The sequence below is a fragment of the Zingiber officinale genome, chromosome 2B (genome assembly GCF_018446385.1).
Source record: "Zingiber officinale cultivar Zhangliang chromosome 2B, Zo_v1.1, whole genome shotgun sequence".
Lineage (NCBI taxonomy): Eukaryota > Viridiplantae > Streptophyta > Magnoliopsida > Zingiberales > Zingiberaceae > Zingiber > Zingiber officinale.
In genome coordinates, this window is record NC_055989.1 from 51,192,734 (window position 1) to 51,210,231 (window position 17,498).

The window sequence follows — 17,498 nt, forward strand, 5'->3', positions numbered from 1 at the left end:
AGGTATTTGTCAATTAAAAATTATGTTGTGGAATGTGCACATATGTTTGAGTGTTTTATTGGATGTATCTTATCGATCTAATATGAGTTGTGATATGTGTAGATGTGTTGGGTGTAATATTTGAGGTATCTTGTTTATTATATGATTGTTTTGAGAGTATACTCGTGTTGATTATGATTTGTTGGAAGTATTACGTTGATTATACTCTTGGCATAGGTGTACATATGCCATGTGAGTGTTGTTGAGGTGTATTGTTGATTATACCTATGTTGATATATGCACACGGGTTTGATAGGTATTGTTGGAGGTATCACACTGATTTATACCTGTGCTATGAGTGTGTTTAGTGTGTATAAATTGGAGGATTATATCGATTATACATATGTTGTGTGTGCATGTGTACCAGGTGTATGGTGGGTAGCATCATGATGATTCTACCTATGTTGAATGTAGAATGCTGAGTGTCTACATTATGTTATTGGTTGTATAACCCTATCAACTGATTCTCCTATTAGTGGGTGACCAACCCACTAGGATGATGATAGAGTTGACTATGGATTTGATTTGTTTACTAGGTTGTTTATACCTTTGGCTACCTACAGTGATATGTGGTTGAGTGATCTCGTGCAGCCTCTAGTTGGATAGTTAGGTGCCTTGGACACTTATGGATCATTTGTGGTAGAGCGGAGTTCCCACATATACATATTTCGGATTGCTTGTAGCGGAACATTGCTCCCATATCTATTGCAGATACATGTTATAGATTATTTGTAGTGGAGTGTTACTCCTACATATTGAGGATTTCTTGTGGTAGAGCGTTGCTCCCACATATGTGGTATTTTCTGTGATGGAGCGTTGCTCTCACACTGGAGGATCTATGCTTAGATGATTTATATCGTTGGTGATCATATTTCAAACTTATTGTCAGGGATCTTATGGTTAGAAATGTCTGTGATATGGACATTATGGGTCATGATTTTACCATTAGGGTTTGGGAAGCGTTAGATGTTTTCAGAGACTTGATGATTTTGGTATCTCCAGGATGTTTGGATCGGTTTCCATTGTTTTTGTTGACGATGTTGTGATCTATTTCGGATTCATGGTGAATCACGCACATCAGCTTTGCATAGTTCCAGAGATGTTTCGGTGGAAACGTCTAGATGTGAAGATCAGTAGTACGTATTTTGGTTGTCTTCTGTGAGATGTTTGAGACACACGGTCACTAGTAGGAGTATACCATGGTTCCACAGGAGAACGAGGTTGTTACCGTTGGGAGTAGACGGAGTCTATAGAAGAGGCTCGCAACTTCCATTGTTTAGCTCGATATTTTCGGAGATACGTTGAGAGTTTCTCTCGGATAGCTATGTCACTGACACGCATGACCTGGAAAGGGCGTGAAGTTCACTTGGACTGAGGATGACAAGACCAGTTTCTAGGAGCTGAAGCGGAGACTAGTGTCGGATCTGATTTTTGGTTTTTACCTTCTGAAGAGGACGGATTCGAGCTCAATACTGACGCATCTCTACAGGGTTTGTGCGCTGTTTTGATGCAGCACGGCAGGGTAGTCTCCTACTTCTCGGCAGTTGAAGGAGCATGAGGAGAACTAACCAGTACATGACTTGTGGCTGGCTGTCATTATTTTTCCTTGAAGATTTGGCAGCAGCATCTGTTCGGTATTACATTTGAGATTCTCACTGATCATAAGAGTCTCAAATATATATTTTTACCCAGAAGGAATTTAATCTCCGACAGAGGAGATGGATGGAGTTCCTGAAGGATTGTGACTGTACGATTGACTATCACCGGGGAAAACTAATATGTTGTCGATACGCTTAGCAGGAAGTCTGGAGGGACTTTAGCTTGCCACCGAGTTGTGGTCACAGACTTGATTTAAGGTTTCTCCGATTTGGGCCTTGAGGGGTAAGGACAGACAGAACAGGGTACTCTGGTTACCATGGTTGCTCAGTCGTTGATCAGGACAAGGATACGAGAGCCATAGGCTGCTGATCAGTATTTACAATTTATTTACAGCTATATAGTTTCCGGGCAGCAGACCGAGTTCACACGAGACGAGGAGGGTGTTATACACTACCGAGGTAGATTTTGCGTGCTTCAGTCTCATCCGGTCTTATAGGAGTTACTTCCAGGGCTCATCGCTCATGATTTGCTGTCCACCCAGGCAGTACCCGTATGTACCAAGATTTGAGATGTTTCTATTGGTGGAATGACATGAAGGACAACATGAAAGAAGACATCGCGGATTTTGTAGCTAGATGTCTTTTCTGTCAGCAAATGAAGGCCGAGCACCAGAGACCTGCCGGCTTACTTCAGCAGATTCCTAATCCTGAGTGGAAATGAGAACACATTACTATGGACTTTGTGGTAGGTTTGCCGAGGACTCGATGAGACCATGATGCAATTTGGGTAATCGTTGATCGATTAACCAAATCCGCGTACTCATTAGCGATCCGGAAGACTGATTTCCTGGATCGATTGTTAGATCTATTTTGCGGGGAGATTATCAGATCACGTGGTATTCCGTTGACTATTATTTCGGATAGAGACCCCCGGTTCACGTCTCGTTTTTGACAGAGACTGCAGCAGACCTTGGGCACGCAACTCTGTTTCAGTACAATTTTCCATCCGCAGACAGATGGACCGTTAGAGCGGACCTTTCAGACTCTAGAGGACTTGTTGAGGTCTTGTGTATTGGTTTTCGGAGGCAGTTGGGAGGACCATTTGCCATTGGTAGAGTTCACCTACAACAACGGTTTGCATTCGACTATCCAAATGCCACCGTTGAAGCGTTGTGTGGTAGGCTTTGTCGGACACCCACCCTCTGGATGAGATTGGGGAGGCCCAGTTGTTGGGAACTCATAGAGCTCAGTATGAGGCAGAGTTGGTCCGTACAATCAGACGGAGGATGTCAAAGGCATAAGACTGCCAGAAGAGTTATGCTGACACGAGTCGGAGACTCTTAGAGTTCTCCATTTGCGACCATGTATCTCTGCGAGTTTCACCCACGAAAGGGGTGAAGAGATTTGACCTCAGAGGTAAGCCAGCTCCGTGATACATTGGACCTTTCCAGATCTCGAAAAGGATTGGAGCAGTAGTTTAATGGTTGGCACTATCGCCGTCCTTGGCAGGCGTACATGCCGTATTCCACGTATCTATGCTGAGAGGATACGTACTCGAACCGACACATGTGCTGACAGATATCTCAGTTCGTGTTCAACCTGACATCACTTATGAGGAGATTCCGGTACGGATTTTGGACCGGAAAGAGCGTCAGTTGCGGAACAAGACTATCCGGGTGGTTAAAGTCGGATAGCAGCATCATTCGGACGAGGAGGCTACGTGGGAGCTCGAGGATACTATCCGAGCTCGATATCCCCATCTTTTTACTTGAGGTATGTGATTCAGCTTACCGTTCAGCATTTATACTTTCTGTCTATTGTTAGTACTTGCTGATGGTAGATAACGAAATTTGGGGACCAAATTTTTATTAGTGGGGGAGAATGTAAAATACCGAAAATAGGCGAATATTAATAAGGGAAATTTCCAAAATTTTTGAAAAATTTTCGGGAATTTTTCGGAGCTCGTATGGACGAGTTAACGGGGATAAAAACGGGGCCCAGGAAAGCCTGTTTAGGCTACCCTGTTTTAAATGAGGAAAAGTTGCATTTTCCTTTTCCTTTTCTTTTTATATTTCATTTCTTATTTTTCTTCTTTTCTCGCCGAATTCCCTCTCATCCTCGCCGAGACCCCCTGTGCGCCCCTCGTCTCCCTGACGCCGCCGAATCTCCTGTGCCCTAACCGCCGAGGTGGTTCCCTCTCCTATCTCTTCTTCTCCTCTGCCGATGCCGAACCAGATTCTCTTCTGTGCTCAGCCGCGACACCCATCTCCTGGCACAACCTAGCATCTCCCTCACGGTGTGTTGCTGTCGCGCCGCCGCTGGCCGAGCTGTTCTCCTCAGTCCTAGTTCTCCGGCCGACTTCTCCTCTCGGGCTTGCGACCCCCTCATTTCTCTCCTCACCGGTGCACAACTTCGACAAGGGGCAGAGCCGAGCCCTAGTTTCCCGATCGCCGGCACTCGAGTACCACTGTTTGGGTTCTTCCGTGCCCTAGCACTAAAGTCGACCACCACTGTGTGCCGACGCCGTCTGTGTGCCTAAACCCCCTCTGCCCTAGTTCCTTTCTACTGAGCCAACAAGGTGAGTGGGTTGTAACACTTGGTTGCACTCTGAATTTCCCCTTCTGACCTAATCTGCAAGTGTAGGGTTTAGTGGATCACTGATTACGAGGGTAATCTTGTGCTGTGGATTGTTCTTGGGTCCGGCAGCCACTTTCCAGCAGCTATTTCTTTTGGGAAGCTTTTGGTAGCAACATCTCCGGCAGTGAGTTATTGGCTGAGGCATTCAACTCAGGTGAGTTTTGATTGAGTTTTTCTCATCGATTTAAATCCAGATATAGATGGATTAAGGTTGAGATTCCTTAACCTAAATGAATTAAATGATTGGTAAGCCAGATCTGGATTAGAACCTGTGATTTAATAGGCATATAATAAATCCTAATTAGAAGGTGTAGTTAGGGTTAATGAAACTAACCCTAGTTGGTCGATGGATTAAAATTTAGTTTGGCTAAAAGTTGTAGGATAAATTAGCTAAACTAGACATTATGTTTGATGCCACAGGACTTTGACGCGAGACGAGTATCTCGGAGTCAGATTGGACCTTTCTATTTTCGGAGGCGGGTACTTTTGACTTATTGTCTTTGATATACTTAGTAATGATATTAACAATTTGCATTAATTGTGTTTTCTTATTTGTTTCGGTTAATCACTACCCAATACATGTTTCCTGCTTGATTGATTGTTTATTTGCATCTCGTATTGATACCTATCTGATTTCACATGCTCATGGGTAGTGATATAACCATGTTTTACCATGTCAGGACCTAGGTTTGATACCTTATTTGATCAGTATACCTTGATATGATTTATTTACTTTGGTGCACATTATTATATGTCCAAAGATTGATTTAGCATATTACCATGCTTAGTGACATGCACCATTTGCATGATCGCATGCTGTGCGATAGATTGCTCCATTATTGTTGAGCACATTGCCAGTTTCATCACTGTTCGGTGCTCCGTTGTGACGATCAGGGGTATCTTAACACAGCGTGGTAGCACGTCAGTTTGGCTCTTCCGGTGCTCCGTTGGTCCGCTCATGGGTAGTGTGACGCAGCGTGTAGCACGTTAGAGATCCCTCCCCGTCATAGCGTACCGAGAGATGAGAGCATTGCGCTCCCCCATTTATGATTTGGAGTAGGAGTACGTGTGTACTCCGACAGCATCCCGTCCTCTCGGTCACTCATCAGGAGTAGTGATGCAGAGTGCACGGTTGTCACAGCTCTACCCACTCGGTCCCACTTTTGTTATGAGTTGGCTGACTGGCGTCAGGGGTGACCATGACATTGACATCACATGCATGATGCATTTATTGTTTGTGATTGTGTTTGCTGCATTTATATGCTACATATTGTTTGGATACCTATGTTTGACATGCATACAGGTCTTCTATACCTTTCGGACTGTTTGTCCTTATACCGGGTCCTGGTTAGTACTGATTCTCTCCTATCTACTTCGGTTTGCATTTATCTTTATTTTTTATCAGGAGACTATACGCATGATTAGTGCTAGGTGTTATTTCTGTACATTGCATATCAATTGTACCTGCTGAGTGTTGTACTCACCCCGCCTCCATTGTTGTTATATTTCAGGTTGATGCTGTCAGGAGAGAGAGTTCCAGTTGCTAGTCCCCTACAGACCACCAGCTATAGTTATCTTTGGTTTTGTTTATGCTTCTCATTTGACTATGTTTTAGACTTGGTTGATTTGATACTTGGATATTTTATTTTAGCTTTTCTCTATCAGACTTTGTTTTAGTCTTGTTTTGGATTTTACCTATGGATATTGTATGGAATCCTTCAGTTTGATGGACTTTTGGTATAATTTGGATTTTATTCTACTACATGCCTACCTGGACGGTAGAAGAGGTGAGTTCGTCGAATTTGAGCTTTACGGGTGTAGTTGAGTAGGGTGGATTTTGAATCAGAGTACTATTGTTTGTGATTACTATTATTACCTGCGTGGTTGTGACAGCCAGAGGCTGAATATCTATATAAACTGCGTGGTGATTGTTTTTATTTATTGTTATTATTCCAGCCGCCTGTGGCTGAGGTATATGTGTTATGTAGAAGTTTCAGATTGTCCGCCGTACATGGGAGATGCTGCCGAAATTTCTTCGGACAGGGACTCCTCTGGGGCGTGACATGGAGTTACAAAACAAAATGAAACTCTCACAATGAGTTAAGTGGCCGGCCACTTCAAGGAGAGGTTTTAAACCTCCATGGGATATCAAGAGTAACAACTCTTGATCTCCATCATGATGTAGCACACACATAAGTCAACCTTGATGATGTGGAACATCATCATTAGCCCACTTAATGCCAACTCACAAATGAGGTGGCAATGGTCAAGTCAAACTTGACCTTTCATCTTCCCTCTCAAGTCAAGTCAAACTTGACCACTTCTCTCCCATGGTTGATCAAATCTAACCATTTGATTCAAATCAATTTAATATAATGAATCTCTATTCATTGATTAAATTATTCAATGAAACATAATCTGTAACACCCATAGAGTACTTAGCAAGATTTTAGATATTTTTTTTATCATAAATAAAAATAGGCCTTAACAAAAATAGAACCAAAAAGAGATGACCAAGGTTTGAACTTTGGATCTCTTACTAGATACATGTATATGTTAACCAATAGACCAAGAGAAGTTATTGTTAGAGAGAGAAGTGACAATATAGTTAAGAGTAAGGAAAGAGCTTCTTTCATTTAGAAGGAGAAGTTAGAGTAGCCTTCTTCCTCTCAAAAGAAAAGAGGATTCTTGCTTCCTCTTTTCATTAAGGAGGAGTAAAAGAAAGGAGAAGGAAAAGTGCATTTTCCCTTTCTCCTCTCATGATGAATAAAAGGGGAAATTAAAGAAAAAAATTCATTTTCTTCCCTTCCTCCTCCCTCCTCCTCCTCACCGTGACCAAGACCCTCTCCCCACCTCCATTGCCGAAACCCAAAAACAAAGAGGACTCCTCCTTAGGAAGGCTCCACAATCAAGATTACTACCCAAGGAAATCAAACACAAGGATTGTAAGTATCCCCTCACCTGTGGTACAAGTCGCTTACGATATTTTCGAAAGGTTAGAATACTTAAAAATAAAAATAAAAAGAGAAGAACCCATGCTCATGGATCTCAACATGTTATGATATGAACTTAGTTAAAAATTTATGTTGATATGTTACTTGGAATTTAATTTCTTCTCCTTGTTATGTTTCGGCCATGATGGATTCTAGGGCTTCAAGAAACTTAGAACCCAATCTAACATGTTATAGGCTCTCTTATGATATGATAGGAACTTGACTAAGTATTCATGTTGATATGTTACTTGGAATTTATTTTCTTCTCCTTGTTATGTTTTGGCCATGATATATTCTAGGGCTTCAAGAAGCTTAGAACCTAATCCAACATGTTTATAGACTCCCTTATGATATGATAAGAACTTTACTAAGTATTCATGTTGATATGTTGCTTGGAAATTATTTTTCCTCTCCTTGAAGTTTCGGCCATGATGAGTTTAGGGTTTCAAGAAGCTCAAAACCTAATTTAACTTGCTTATAGATTTCTTTATGCTATGATATGAACTTGACTAAGTATTCATGTTGATATGTTGCTTAGAAATTATTTTTCCTCTCCTTGAAGTTTCGACCATGATGAGTTTAGGGTTTCAAGAAGCTCAAAACCTAATTTAACTTGCTTATAGATTTCTTTATGCTATGATATGAACTTGACTAAGTATTCATGTTGATATGTTGCTTAGAAATTATTTTTCCTCTCCTTGAAGTTTCGGCCATGATGAGTTTAGGGTTTCAAGAAGCTCAAAATCTAATTTAACTTGCTTATAGATTCCTTATGATATGATATGAACTTAACTAAGTATTCATGTTGGTATGTTGCTTGGAATTTAGTTTTCCCTTTCCTTGAAGTTTCGGCCATGATGAATTTAGGGTTTCAAGGAGCTCAAAACCTAATCTAACATGCTTATAGACTCCCTTATGACATGATAAAAACTTGGCTAGGTATTCATGTTTATATATGTTGCTTGGAAATTTATTCCTTTCCTTGAAGTTTTGGCCATGATAAGGTATAGGGTTTCAAGAAGCTTAAAACCCAATCTAACATGCTTATAGACTCCCTTATGATATGATATGAACTTGGCTAGATGTTATGTTGTATGTTGTTGAAAAAGAATTTATTTCCTTCATGGTAAGGGTTCGGCTATGATTATATTCTAGGGTTCAAGGAATTTTAAGGGTAAAGCCTAGCATGCACATGAATCTTCTCATGATATGATATGAATGTAACTCAATATTTATGCTTGTATGTTGTTAGAGCTTACTTTTCCTTTTATGAACTTTCGGCCATGACTACATTCTAGGGTCCAAGGAAGTTTAAATTTTAACTTAGCAAGCTCATGGATTCCCTATAACATGATATGAAGTTAGCTTGGTATTCTTATGCTTGTATAGAACTTAGTTTCATGTTTTTAAAGGTTTGGCCACAACCAAGTTAAAAGGCCTAGGAAGCTTAGAACCTAAACTACCTATGCTCATGATATTCTTTATAGTTTATGATATGAAATTGATTTAAGGTTCACAAGCTTATATGTTGTTGTAACCTAGAACCAAGCATGGTAACTTTCGGCCACCATATGAAATTAGGGTTAGAGACCCAATTATGATTTTTACTAGGTATCTCCCATACTAGATATGAATTAGGAGATGCTAGGAAATGTGTTCCATGTATGATTATGTTTTCCTATGATGTATGATATGCTCATTTAAGTATGCTTATGACCTATGCATGATGATGACTTTTATGAGGTATTTATGCTTAAAGTATGCATGTTTTATGATAAGACAAGTAACATGCCTATTTATGTATGCTTACGAACCATGCATGAAATGATTCTTATGATGGCTATGCACTCAAGTATGTATGACTTCAAATATGTTGCATGTTCATTTATGTAAGCTTATGAACCAGGCATGAAAATGATTTTATGATGGCTATGTGCCCAAGTATGCAAGCCTTATGATATGTTAAGAAAATGGCTAAGAGTTGCTTCCCTTAAGTTGGGATTAAGAGCACTCTTCATGTTAAGACAAGAGCATGACATTGATGATGATATGATATGACAGTTATGATGATATGATATGCACGACATGTATTTTACTTTGTATGACTTGTACCAAGGGTGGGCTCCATAAGCGCCCCTAGGCCGACGGACTATGAACGGGTCTAGTAAAAAGGGATGAGCTCCTTAGTACGCCCCTAGGCCGACAGACTATGAAGGGGTCTAGATCCCTAGTAGGTTCGGGGCTAGTTACCCTGTCATAGAGATTGCACACATTTATGTATGTATGTGGTACAAGCCGGGCCCTCATGATGATGATATTATGTTTAAATATTAAAAGATATGTTTAAAGACATTTTGCACTTGACATGACATATGTTTTAAAAAGACATTTTGCATAATGCACCCATTCATAGTATGATATGTTTTTATGAATTATATGACATGATGTTATGCTATACTCTTATGACTTATAGGACATGATGTTATGAGATGTTTTGTTTATGATTCATATGACCTGATGATATGTTATGCTTCTATGATTCACATCACATGATTTCTTATTTATGACATGTTAGAGTATGATGTTTCTTAATAATATGATATGATAGGAGGCTATGTTCACATGATATAGTGTTAGATGATTATGTCTCCATTGATTATATGCTTGTATGACTATGATATGAGATACGGTTTTTGTGAGTAGGAAAAGGATCTTACTGAGCTTGTGTGCTCATAGCTTACTTTCCTTGTACCACAGATAAAGGCAAGGAATGGATGATTTAAGGGAGCTGCAGGAGAGGCAAGGAAGTGTGTGTGGCAGTGGCTCGACTAAAACAAATAAAGACCTGCTATGTTATTTTTTTTATGATTGACATGAAGCAAGTGTATTATGTTACATTCCAGTATAATTTCATGATATTTCCGCTGCTTTATGTTACTAGAAAGAAATTTTAAATATGCATGTGTATCCTGGAATAGTTAAGTAAGAAAGTAGCCCCCTCCCTTTAGTAGCAGGGAGGGTGGGCGTACATAATCTAAATTAGATCCATTGAACACTTAAATCAAATCGAGTCCAACTCAATTAGTTTAATTTGGATTACTCTTAATTCAATTTGGTTCATCACATGAACCTAATCCTCTTGGTTCATCAAATGAACCTAATCTCCATCTAATTACCCTTTGTGTGTGACCCTATAGGTTATTGTAACGTTGGCAATGCTACTAAACCCATTTAGAAGCATAAGTAATAAGCGGTATCTAGCAACACATCATTACTACCCAAGTTACAAGAATGTTGAGATCCAACATCACCTTGTGACTACTAATTGTGACTCTTCACAATATATGACAAGTGTCCTTCTATCCTTGACATCTAGGTTGATCAATTTGAGGCATAGACGGTGTCATCCTCTGATCAATCTAAATCTTGAACTCCAAGTAGACTCACTATAATCAAATGAGCTAAATATCTCATATTGACTAATCTGGGCATGGCCATGCACTTAGTGGTCTCACTCTATCAAGAATAACAATGTCACTCCCGTTATATAGAAGTGATAGATCTCATCTACATCACTCACATCCCTCCGCATAATTTGTTACATACCCAGTAATCGCCTTTATAGTCCACCCAGTTACGGATGACGTTTGACAAAGCCAAAGTATGCAACTCCTTATGTAGGGAACCATGGTGACTTCAGGTCCAAGGACTAATAGTCATACTAATAGCCACATGAGAAAGTATATGACACTCATATAACAATCCATGATACTTTCTTATGGCGGGTCATTCAGTATACATTCTCCAATGCATACTCATGTGTCAACTTGATATCTCTATATCCATGACTTGTGAGATTAAGTCATCGAGTTGACCTACATACTAGTCTCGTCGCATTAACATTGTCCCTGAATGTTAATACTTGACTAGGAATAATTAAGAGTAGTGTTCTCCATATCATCTCACTATCGATTCAACCAATCAATTGATATAGATAAAAACCTTCTACTCAAGGACATTATTATACTTAGTTATTTGGCACCAATACAAATAAGTATAATAACTAAAAGAAATGTCTTTATATACATAGGAATATGATACAACGAGTCCATACAACAATCATCATATGATTGACTCTAGGGCTCTAACTAACAATCTCCCACTAGCACTAGTGCCAATCAGTGTAGGCTCTAAGGCCCAATGACCTAGTGTGATCATCATGCTTTCTCTGTGCCAAAGCCTTGGTCAAGGGATCTGCGATGTTAGCCTCTGTGGATACGCTGCAAATCTTCACATCTCCTCTATCAATGATCTCTCGAATGAGATGGAACTGTCGTAGTATGTGTTTGGTCCGCTGGTGTGAGCGAGGTTCCTTAGCCTGCGCAATTGCTCCATTGTTGTCACAATAGAGCTCTATCAGATCAGCTATGCTAGGAACCACCCCAAGCTCAGTAATGAACTTACGGATCCAAACTACCTCCTTTGCTGCCTCTGATGCAGCAATATACTCGGCCTCTGTTGTAGAATCAGCAATTGTGTCCTGCTTCGAACTCTTCTAGCTCACGGCACCACCATTTATGCAAAACACGAACCCAGACTGCGATCGATAATCATCCTGGTCAGTTTGGAAGTTGGCATCACTGTAACCCTTTATTGCTAGCTCATCATCGCCTCCATATATCAAGAAATATTCTTTAGTCCTTCTCAAGTACTTAAGAATATTCTTGACCGCTATCTAGTGACTTTCACCTGAATCTGACTAGTATTTGTTCGTCATGCTCAAAGCATACGAAGCATCAGGATGAGTACATAGCATGGCGTATGATCCGGTGGTAAGGACGGGGGACCCTCATTGGCGGAAGGTCAACGACACGTGGAGGTCAAAGGTCAAGAGATTCAACCCTGAGACCCGACCGACCGGACTAAGAGGGCCGACTGGCCTCCCGACCGACCGCGATGAGAAGGCCGACCGGCCGGGAATCCCCCGAGCCGAATAAAAGACAACTCGACTAGGGGTCGAGTTTTCGATGCTCAAGGTAAAAAGGTTTCAGGGCCGAGCGGGATGTCCGTTCGGCCGGGGCACAAGGCAGCAAAGTCAGGCAGGAGCAATCTCATTCGAGCGTACGACCGAGGCAGAATTGATAAGCCCGTCGAGCGGCCGAACCGCTCGGCCCTGGAACAGACAGGAAGCGCAAGAGGACAAAGGAGACAGGGGATAACATCATCCCTGAGACGTCTACCGTCGATAGGCAACAAGGTTGGCGGCCGAGCGGTACACAGGATCATACGGTGGAAGCTTTCACCGTCACATCCGGGATATGCTCGGACGATTGTGGAATGGCGCCAGAGGTACTTTTCTGATAGGTGCTCATTAAGGTATGTTTAGGGAAGCGTGCATACATAGAGAAGTGTGCTCGTGCCTCCCCGGGGTCCTATATAAGGACCCCCAGATGTCGACGAAGGTATGCACGATCCCTTACTGTAGCCACAGTTACGCTGCCTCTCTCATTCCTCGTTGCCTGACTTGAGCGTCGGAGGGCCGTTGCCGGGAAACCCCTCTCGGCTCGGCTTCTTTGCAGGTTCGCCGGAGATCTACACCAACAGTCGGAGACAGCGGAGCGTGCCACGTCCCCAGCGTCCGTTGACTCAGCACTCGGACAGGATCAAATTGGCGTCGTCTGTGGGAACGCACCTGAATCCGAGCCTAGAAGATGGAAGAAGCTGGACGTCAACTTCTGGTAACGCTCTCTCCTGAAGAGCTCTAAGCACTCATCCAAGCGCGAGCAGCAAAAATAGTGGAGCAACAGCAGAAAGCTCAGGCCGAGCGGGCAGCGCAACAGACGACATCAGCATCGGGGGGCCGAGCGCCACCCGAAGAGCGACCAGAGCATCTCTCAATATGGGGGCAAAATAAGGGACCGACCGGCACCCAGATAGGGGCGTCGCCCGCCCCGATACCTTTTCATCGAGCTCTATTCCAAACACCCTCAGAGGTCGCGCAAGCTAATCAGGACAAAGGTTCTTCATTAGACAAAGCACCCGTCCGGGACGTCAGAAAAGGAAAAGCTGTTAGCTAGAGCCCTAGAGCCAATCATTTGATGATTATATTTTGAAATTATTGTATCATATTCTATATTAATAAAGGCATTTAGTTTTTGGTTATTATACTTACTTATATTGGTGCCAAATAAACTAAGTATAATAACGTCCTTGAGTAGAAGGTTCTTACCTATATCAATCGGTTAGCTGAACCGATAGTGAGATGATATAGGGAACACTACTCTTAATCATTCCTAGTCGAGTATTAACATTCAGGGACAATGTTAATACAATAAGACTAGCATGTAGGTCAACTCGATGACTTGATCTCACAAGTCATGGATATAGAGATATCAAGTTGACACATGGGTATACATTAGAGAATGTATACTGAATGACCGCCATGAGAAAGTATCATGGATCGTTATATGAGTGTCATATACTTTCTCATGTGACTATTAGTATGACTACTAGTCCTTAGACCTGAAGTCACCATGGTTCCCTACATAAGGAGTTATGTACTTTGGTTTCGTCAAACTGGGTGGACTATAAAGGCGACTACTGGGTATGTAACAAATTATGCGGAGGGATGTGAGTGATGTAGATGGGATCTATCCCTCCTATATGACGGGAGAGACATCGGTATTCCTGATAGAGTGAGACCACGAAGTGCATGGCCATGCCCAAATGAGTCAATATGAGATATTGAGCTCATTTGATTTAGTGAGTCTACTTGGAGTTCAAGATTTAGATTGATCAGAGGATGACACGGTCTATGCCTCATATTGATCAATCTAGATGTCTAGGATAGAAGGACACTTGTCATATATTGTGAGGAGTCACAATTAATAGTCACAAGGTGATGTTGGATCTCAACATTTCTTGTAACTTGGGTAGCAATGATGTATTGCTAGATGCCGCTCATTGCTTATGTTTTTAAAGGAGTTTAGAAACATTGCCAACGTTACAAGAACCTATTGGGTCACACACAAAGAACAAGTGGATGGAGATTAGGTTCATATGATGAACCAATTGGATTAGGTTCATATGATGAACCAATTGGATTCGGATTGATTTAAATTAGACTTATTGAGTTAGACTCAATTAGATTCAATTGTTGAATGAGTCTAATTTAAATTTGATTCATTAAGTCAATTTATATTAATGAATTGAGATTCATTAGATTGAAATTGGCTTGAATCAAAGAATGAATTCAACTCAACATGGAAGAGATTTGGTCAATTTTGACTTGACCAAAATGGGAAGTTGAAACATCAAGTTTGACTTGATGAATTGCCACTTCATGGAGGATGACTCATCCTACATGGCAGCCACATCATCTCCTAGTTGTCAAGGAGGTTACAATCCTCCATTTAATGTGGCCGGCCACATTAAATGAGGGGGTTACCCATGTGTGGTCGGCCACATAATGAAAGGAGGTTTCATTTTTTGTGGCAATTGATTAGGTGGTAATTATTCCATCTTATTCCAAGCTTCTTCCTCCTCCTTTGCTGTGGTTGCCGTGAGCTTTCATGGAGGGAGAAGGTGTATGAGTTGTGTTCCAAGAAAAGGGTGAAGTGAAGGTCACAAAGGAGTGTACCTAGAGGATTATGTGAGATCCCTTTTCTTTCTCTCCTTTCTCCCCTTTTTAAATCCTACCCGAGAGCACTAGAGAGTGCTAGCACACTTGGGTGCTCTCTTCTCCATCCTTGAGTGTCAGAGAACACCTCTTGTTCGTGTGGATATCACTAGAGAGTTGTCTACGTTGACAACTTTGAGAGCCGGCGTACCGTTGGATGAGCGGGATTTGCGAGGGCACACTTCGAAGGTAAAATGTTTTTCCTTTGTAGATCTACTGTAGATCGTAGTTTAAAACTCGTACTCATGTTTTCAGAAAGTTTTCTTCGCACGAGATCCAATGGCTAGGGTGATTCGGGGTTTCCGCGACGCGAAAATGCGGTTTTCGCGGCCTGAAAAATCCAACAAAAGCTCCCCGAACGGATGCGTCACCCGAGCTGATCAACCGGCAGTTCTCAGATGCCATCCTGCGGGATCCACTGTCGAAACATTATGCGCACCCTGCGATCGGGGAATACAACGGGACAACCGGCCCAGACGACCATCTGGGTAAGTTCGACGGCATTGCTACTCTACATCAATACACAGATGGTGTGAAGTGCCGAGTGTTCCTCACCACCCTCTTGGGATCGGCGTATCGGTGGTTCCGGAGGTTGCCGGATAAGTCTATCACGAGTTTCAAGGAATTTCGAACGACGTTCCTCCATCATTTTGCGAGCAGCAGGCGCCACCAAAAAACCAGCGTCAATCTGTTCTCCATCAAGCAAGGCACGAGGGAGTCGCTCCGAGCGTACATCCAGCGCTTCAACCAGGTAGCCATGGACATTCCGACGATCACCTCGGAAACAATGATAAACGCGTTCACGCAAGGGCTCGTGGACGGTGATTTCTTCCGCTCGATGATCCGAAAGCCGCCTCGGGATTATGACCACATGTTGCATAAGGCCAACGAGTACATCAATGTGGAAGAAGCCCAGGTGGCGAGAAGAAAGGAAGCCCTGAGTGACCAACCAGCTTCCGCCGAGCGGAAGCAGCCCGTCAGTCATCAGCCCCCTAGAGGACCGCAAGCCGAAGCTGCCCGGCCCAAGTCCAAGGGGAAGGTATGGACCCCAATGTTCTGTTCACTCCATCAGTCAGCTACTCACAACACCCGTGACTGTCGGAGCCTCCCCCCATCGCTTATCCTATGCCAAGGAGCGACCACCACCGATCACGTTCACCAGACCGGCGACATCGACAACGGAGCCCCGTTCAAAGGATAGAAAGGAGATCCACAAGCGACATCATCGTCAGCAGCCCGGGGCCCACCATCGGGCGTCACATGAACGACCTCGACCATCCGCTCGGGAGGAGGAGAACAGGGGCAACGCATCTCGAGGCGAGATCAAGATCATCGCCGGAGGCTTGACCGGAGGAGACTCCAATAGAGCCAGAAAGGCACACGCAAGGCAGCTGAGGATACATGCGGTCGGCTGCAGCCAGGAGAGGGCGAGCGGACCCAAGATCAGCTTCAGGCCTAGGGACCTCGAGAGAGTCGAAGTCCCTCACGATGACGCCCTGATCATTCGAGCGGTAATAACTAACTACACTATTCACCACATTTTCATTGACATAGGCAGCTCGGTCAACATAATTTTCAAGAAGGCCTTCGACCAACTGCAAATCGATCGAGCTGAACTACTGCCAATGACAACCCCCCTCTACGGGTTCACTGGGAACGAAGTCTTGCCGGTCGGCCAGGTTCGACTGGCTATCTCTTTGGGAGAAGAGCCGCTCAGAAGGACAAGGACCACCAGCTTCATCGTGGTTGATGCTCCTTCGGCGTACAACGTTATCTTGGGGCGACCGGCTCTCAACTAGTTCCGGGCGGTCATCTCTACCTTTTGCTAGAAGATCAAGTTCCCGGTTGAAGATCAAGTAGGGGAGGTACGAGGAGACCAGCTGGCAGCTCGAAGATGCTATGTGGAGATGGTCCGAGCCGAGGCTAAGTCCGCTCGGAAAGTGTCGCGAGTCGAGGTAAATGCTATAAACGAAAAACCACCTTCTTTGGTTTACGAAGAAAAGGAGGAGGTGCAGATTGACTCTTCCCGACCGGAGGCCACCACCTTCATAGCATCCGACCTAGAGGAGAAGCAGAAGGAAAAGCTGATCAAATGCCTCCAGCGAAACCGCGATGTCTTCGCTTGGTCGACCCATGAGCTGCCAGGGGTCTCGCCAAGTGTAGCGCAGCACGAGCTTCACGTCAAGCCAGACGCTCGGGCGGTGAAGCAAAGGAAGAGGGACTTTAGCGCGGAGCAGAATGTAATTATTCGGGCAGAGGTAGAGAAGATTCTGGAGGCCGACCACATAAGGGAAGTACAATTCCCGAGTTGGCTCGCGAATGTGGTACTGGTCTCCAAGCCGGGCAACAAGTGGAGAGTCTACATCAATTTCTGGGACCTAAACAAGGCATGCCCGAAGGACTTCTACCCCCTGCCCCGGATAGATCAACTGGTAGACTCCACGGCCGGGTGCGAGCTGATATGCATGATGGATGCATACCAAGGCTACCATCAAGTGCCGCTCGCCCGTGAAGACCAGGAGAAGGTCAGCTTCGTCATGGCGGACGGCACCT